The sequence below is a fragment of the Haemaphysalis longicornis genome, unplaced genomic scaffold, assembly GCF_048455015.1.
Source record: "Haemaphysalis longicornis isolate Haplotype H1 unplaced genomic scaffold, Haemaphysalis longicornis Haplotype H1 scaffold_7, whole genome shotgun sequence".
NCBI classification, from domain to species: Eukaryota; Metazoa; Arthropoda; class Arachnida; order Ixodida; family Ixodidae; genus Haemaphysalis; species Haemaphysalis longicornis.
Genome location: NW_027526422.1, coordinates 125,798,160 through 125,804,265, shown reverse-complemented (window position 1 = coordinate 125,804,265; position 6,106 = coordinate 125,798,160). Strand labels below are relative to the sequence as shown.

The window sequence follows — 6,106 nt, the reverse complement described above, 5'->3', positions numbered from 1 at the left end:
ATAGCAAAGTTAATTTTATTCACTTGGATTTTCTTTCTTTTTAGTGTTCCATAAGAAACGCATGCTTTTTTGTCTGCTTCGGTTTTAAAACAGTGGACCTGTAAGCAGACGCGTATAAAAAAAGAAGCACTGTCAAAAGAGCGCCCCAAATTTAAATATCTTTCTGGGTTCGTCTACCACAATTTTACTGGATTACTGATTATACTTTCATTATGTAGCCAGGATTGTTATCTAATGTTTTCCCATTTTTTCTATGTCACCCTTCTGCGTGAAGCCTCTCACCACCGGCTTTCGAACATTTCACAGAATGCAGCGTGATTTCGTCTAGTCGGCTAGAAGACTGTCCTCCTCCAGAATTTTTCTTCTCAGAACTCTATTATACTCTGCCACGCACTGTGCGGCACTCCAGTCGCTCTTTTAAACGTAATTGCTGAAACGTCTTTGCCACTGATTCTCGCTCGCGAAACCAGCCCAAACTATTAACGACCATGGCGAACGCCAAACAATGGGAGGGGTTGTGTTGATGGGGGGAGCAGAGCACTCGATGCCTTTAAATGGGAAGCGGGGTCCTCCCTCGATAACGCAGGCAGTTGGAAGGGCACCTGTGTATACCTAGTTGTGTCGACCGAGCGTCAGTAATTCTCGCTTGCAGTGCTGATTACTGGTGAACTTTTCGCCGTTGCCTGCGAAGCTGCCCGAGACCACGCGTTCCCTTTCTTGCCCCTCATTTTTTCCACACTTGTGTCAGCTCTTTATTACCGCTGATCTCTCTTCCCTCTCCTTTTTCTCTTCGCTGTAGTGTTTATCTGTTATCTGATATGCACAATCTGTGCATGTTGTTTACTGTGCCCATTTTTACGCCTCTCTCTCTCTCTCTCTCTCTATATATATATATATATATATATATATATATATATATATCACGGGATTTTGAGACTCAGTAAACGTGTCGCAACCATTACCTTTCCATCACTCCGACCAGCCATATAAACACATTCTCTTTCGGGAAAAAATTGCTACTATTATGCCATAAACTCGCCAATTTTAACGTCAACTGCGCGTAACAGATAACCGCATCGGTGCAGTGCCAGCAGCCCGGTTACACCGGACATACAAAATTTGTAATATTCTCGCCGTGTATATCATGTCCCACGGAGCATAAAGATAAACGTTCGCGACAACTAAAAAGATTAAGTCTTTAAAATGAAAAGGGACCTTTGTGCAAACCACGTTGACAGTACCAATAGCCACCCAAAATATTTGCACCTGAGTACAATACTGTGGCATCGTCCTCGAAGCATTGCATCAGCGCGAAAGCTGTTCCGTAAATAGCTAGACACCGGAGCGATGTCACGACAAGCTAAAATGCATACGTACTCCCATCCGTAAAGAATACCTGAAAAAGGGCGAAACACCCGTTATTTTAACGATGGACCCCATCAAAATGACAACTTGTCTGCTGAAATACGATATTGAAGTTCCTTAGGCAATGGTACATGACGGGAAAGAGGGACCAGTATTGATGGCTTGGATCAGTAAGGCAAACTCATCGTTCAGCTTCCTTGGCAAAAAAAGCTCTTAGCTGGCATTTCATCAACCGCGGGAATGTGTGCCGCAGCGCTGTGCAGAATGTATTTTCCAACTTCGAAAGTTAAACCTTTTTCGCATCCCTTTGTTGCGTAGTGATGATATTGATGCGCCTGGTGTGATTACGTAAACATGCTACCGTACTGCGCTCCAGCTGAATGGCGTGCCGGCGTCGCCTGCTTCGTAGCGCCGACAAAGTGGACCCTCCGATGTGCTTTCTCGCTTTCCCGCGGACAACGATGCATACCAAGCTTGAGGCACTCGCCATTTTTCCCCGGCTCTATTCTATCTAATGCGTGGAGGAAGCAAGCTGATACTCCATGGACGAAGCTTTGTCTCGATTTTACTGACTGTTTTACCTCTTGATTGATTGATTGTGGGTTTTAACGCGCCGACGCAACGCAGGCGATGAGGCGCGCCGTAGTGGAGGGCTCCGGATTAATTTTGACCACCTGGGGATCTTTAGCGTGCGCCGAAATCTCGTACACCCGGGCGTTTTTGCTTTTCGCCTCCATCAGAAAAGCGGCCGCCGCGGCCGGGAATCGAACCCGCGACCTCGTGCTCAGCAGCGCAACGCCGACTGTTTTACCTCGTTAGTCTTTCACTATGAGGTAAGTTTATGAGTGTCTGTGGCCGAATCACGAATTAGGGAGACTATGGCAACAGCGCAACAATGTTACTACGGTCCGTAAATATTCCTTCTAGCAGCAGACCCCTTCAAAACCCTGGTTGAAGACGCTCCCTAAAACATTGAGTGTGTGGTTGAGCCCGCATTGGCAAATTCTAGCAAAATAACCTAAAGTGAAAGCTGCGTACCAGCGTGTATAATCGCAACTACGGCTACCCGGTAACACCGCCGAAGGTTTTGATTTCTTTCCACTATAATTATTTGGCCACAGACAAACTTTCGAATCAGGCTGCGGCGTTACTGCGACCTCTGCTCAATCCAGCTCATCTATTGTGAATTGTGGCGGTTGGGGCAACTCAGTCAACAGGCGGCGCACAAAAGCTGTTCGTGCAAACTGGTTTGTCGGTCATGCTAGCATAGATTCCCATGGGCGATTTCACCTTCGTGTCCTCTCGAAAAATAATTTGCCGAACTGAAAGGCACAAAATTTTTGGAACAAAAACTGTTAAATGGCCGATATAGTCGGCTCCCGGTTGTCCCAAAATTCATCACACCAATCTCCTTGGAGTCAGCGCAACGACTATTATTTCAGTAGGTAGAAGGTCCGGTAAAGTTATTTTGCAGAAATATCCAGGGTTAACGAACACAGCGAGCAGTCCTGCGCAACGTTTTCAGAAAGTCGACCCAACACTGCCGAAAATGTTGAAACTGTGGTTGAAGCTTATGATTAGCTTTTTATGGTGGCAGTCTGATCGATCTATTCAAAGTTGAAATTCTGGCCTTCCTAAGAAAAGTTCGTATTATTTCGTGCGAAGCGGAGTTTCCTTACAGTATTTAAATTTAGGCTTCGCATGATTCGAGCTACTTCCGTCTCTACAGCTTAGCGACACAAACAAGCAGGAATGAAAGAGGAGCACAGACACCGTAGCGTTTCTTGACGCCCAATAACATCTGACGATCGAAAGTGGCACAATCACCGGAAGCGTTTCTCATAACTTGGCAATACAAAGAAATCGGGCGAGTAGGGAATTGCGGGGCAGGAAGTGCTGGTCACGTACAACAACCGAGACACTTGGAGCATTGCAGGTTTTTCGTGTGAGAAACCTAATAACAACCATCGTATTGACGCTGCTCGCTTGTTAGCGTAAAGCTTGATTCACAGCGGCATACATTTCGGCCGGCGTGCATTTCAATAGTCTTCCCCCCCCCCCCCCCCCCACTGCAAAAAAAAAAAAAAAAATTGGCGGCGTATCTGCTCCTTCCTTTGCAAATGTCAAAATACGATAGTCTTTGTAGACATTTGCCAAAGAAATGCCCCCTTTTGCTTTCCCGCTCACCTCTTATGCTGTTCCTGTATCGTCGCGCTCATCCCAAGGTAAACAAACCAAGAGTTCGCTCAAGGCGATTTGAATTTACCGCGTTCCACTGCTACAGACAGGGCTCCTCAATGCCACCGCTGCAGTACGGCGGTGAAGCGCGTGAATCAAGGAGCCCTTTCCATTCAAGGGCATTGTGTCATCCTAATAAATGTTCTCCCAGGAGTTGGCCCCACTTCACTTCCATACGCAGACACATGTGATGAGTCCAGTCATCGTAAACTTCGTCTGCAGAAGCTAAAACGGTGTCGCTCACCTCGCGAAATACACATATATATGGATGCAATTTTGCAGGCTACACAGTTGGTCTTATTGGCCACTGCATGGAAATTTTAAATCTCAGGAACGAAGTACTCTGAATGTATTCCTCATACCGCCGTTGGAGCTTTCAGCGACGTTCTCAAGCACACCAGATTTAATGCCTAACAGATGGCCTCATCTCACATACTGGTGCCCCAGACAGCTTTCGCCTGATCTAAGAGCTTTGATAGAGATACTTCATCGCAACGGGGTATCTGTTCAGAGTGACTGGGTTCCCGGGCACGAAGAAAATAAAGATAATGTTGCATCTTATGCCGCAGGAAAAGACAAAATGGAGATATGACATCCGCTGGTTCCCCTACATTACCTCCTAAACGACTCCCTGCGCCAGTGTCACCCGAGAAAAACACTAATTCGGCCATCCTCTTCTGTTGTAACCCGGCGTAGTTGTCCTTAAGAAGCCTCCACAAAGGCTAGCTAAACCCGCCGCTCCCTCGTCAAGCCCAAAACGCTTTCAGTACACATTCTCCCTGAATGTACGTTGTGCCCCAGCACCTTCTAAGCTAACCTCAAGCACTTCTTTTGGTATCACTCTTTCATTCCATAGCATCGTTGAAATGTAACTTCGGTTTCAATTCGGCTACAAGCCCTGCTGTAAACTAAACTATAGTCTCATGGGCAAATTTCAACTATGGCAAGATTGCCTCCCTTCGAAACTGACAGAGCGGAACTTGTATCTGGGTGAATTCTGGTACCTGCACCGCGGTAACAATCTTAGTACAGTAGTCTGCATTGCCTTATCTTACTGCCCATCGCCCAAACGCCTTGCATTTCCCTCTAAAAAAAAAAGTGTTATTATACTACGCTCATTTAAAAGCAAGCCCAGAAGAAGACGGCTCGACTCAAGCAGGCGAAGTAAGCTTCCTTGCCTCTCTCACGTCCTTAGAATAGGTGTTTAAACAAAAGAAGATTGCTTAACAAAGTATGAGAAGCTGATTTCACAAGCCTTTCCGCGCTAGCGCTTTCGCATAATGGCGTACCTACCTACCAGCTTCACCGTACGACTGCGCAGACATTACAAAGAGCACACTTATTACGCGCGTTCTCAGCGGTCAGCACGCCAGGTCACGTACACGGTCCCACGCATTTTGGATGGTAAAAAAAAGGCTGGAAAACTTATGACAATAAATGTTGCAATGCAGCAATAAATGTAGCAATAATTAGAAAGCGCGAGTGTCGTAGAATGTTCATCGCGGGGTATGACTTACCAGAAACGAGAAGGGCACTTGAGGCCGTCGTGAAGAGCATGCACCAGATAATCATGGCTACGAATCTGAAAACAGCAAAATCATGTGAAAACTGTTTTTATATAGCACATTTTCCTACGGATCAATATCTCGGTGCTTGAAACCTTCAGAATGCACGGTTATTTGCAAATGTCTAATTGTGTTTGTTCTCTTTGATAGGTGCCGAAAATGCGAGGGTTCCCTAATTCCCCTTGCAAAATACTTACAAATGTGGATATAGCTAGAGCCTAGCGATACGGGAAACTATGTTTCAAGCATAAGTAACTTCGTCTTTCCACTTTAACAAGATTCCACTTTTAGCTCTAGAGAAACTCAAGAAATAGAAATACTTCAAGCACACTTCTCTTACGTCTCGCACAATCGCGTTCTGCAGGGTTGCGTCTCACTCCGTTTCTGTATCATTGACTGAGTGCGATGTTTTGGGCTAGCTTAGCGATGTTTTAACGTCGGCAAAGCGCTGTGGTGAGTCTACAGGCCTGCGGCCCGTTTTAAAGGCGTACCTGGCATGTCAAAGACGATTCCCTGTTTCCTTGTACCGGAAACAGCCGTAAGCTCATAGTGTATGTCTTTGTGACGGCTGACAGAAAGCAAGCGTGTCGAGCACAATGGGAAACGCTCCCCAGTGTGCAGTAAACAACAACATTGGTTGTTTGCCCCAGGGGCGATAGGCAACAGTTGCGCAGTATTTTCTGACAACCAAGTGTCAAAGGCGTTCGAAACGCGCAACCGCTGACGGGGCTCAAGGTTGAAAAAAAAATCTGGCACCGGGCCAGTGGGAAAAAAACTGTGGGTAACCGAAATTAGCAGGGGAAGCCAAGTTTCCTTATATAACTTGGCGTTGGCATAATACGGTATAGTTTAAAGTAACCTCGACTTTTCGGTATATACAGTAACGAAAGCCGCAACAGTCCAGTACGGCATATACGTTATATGTGCATTGAAGGCTT

General features: G+C 46.1%; 1 protein-coding gene across 1 annotated transcript in view; it reads right to left on the bottom strand.

Annotated features, from left to right (window-relative positions):
• LOC144146936 (uncharacterized) overlaps positions 1-5,639 on the bottom strand; it is an 8,216-nt gene extending 2,577 nt beyond the window's left edge. The window contains exons 1-2 of the mRNA XM_077678895.1: positions 5,509-5,639; positions 5,121-5,185 (exon numbers count right to left, since the gene is read on the bottom strand). The gene's annotated coding sequence lies outside the window, so the exon portion shown is untranslated. The remainder of the gene's footprint in view (positions 1-5,120; positions 5,186-5,508) is intronic.
• Positions 5,640-6,106: the final 467 nt, after the last annotated feature.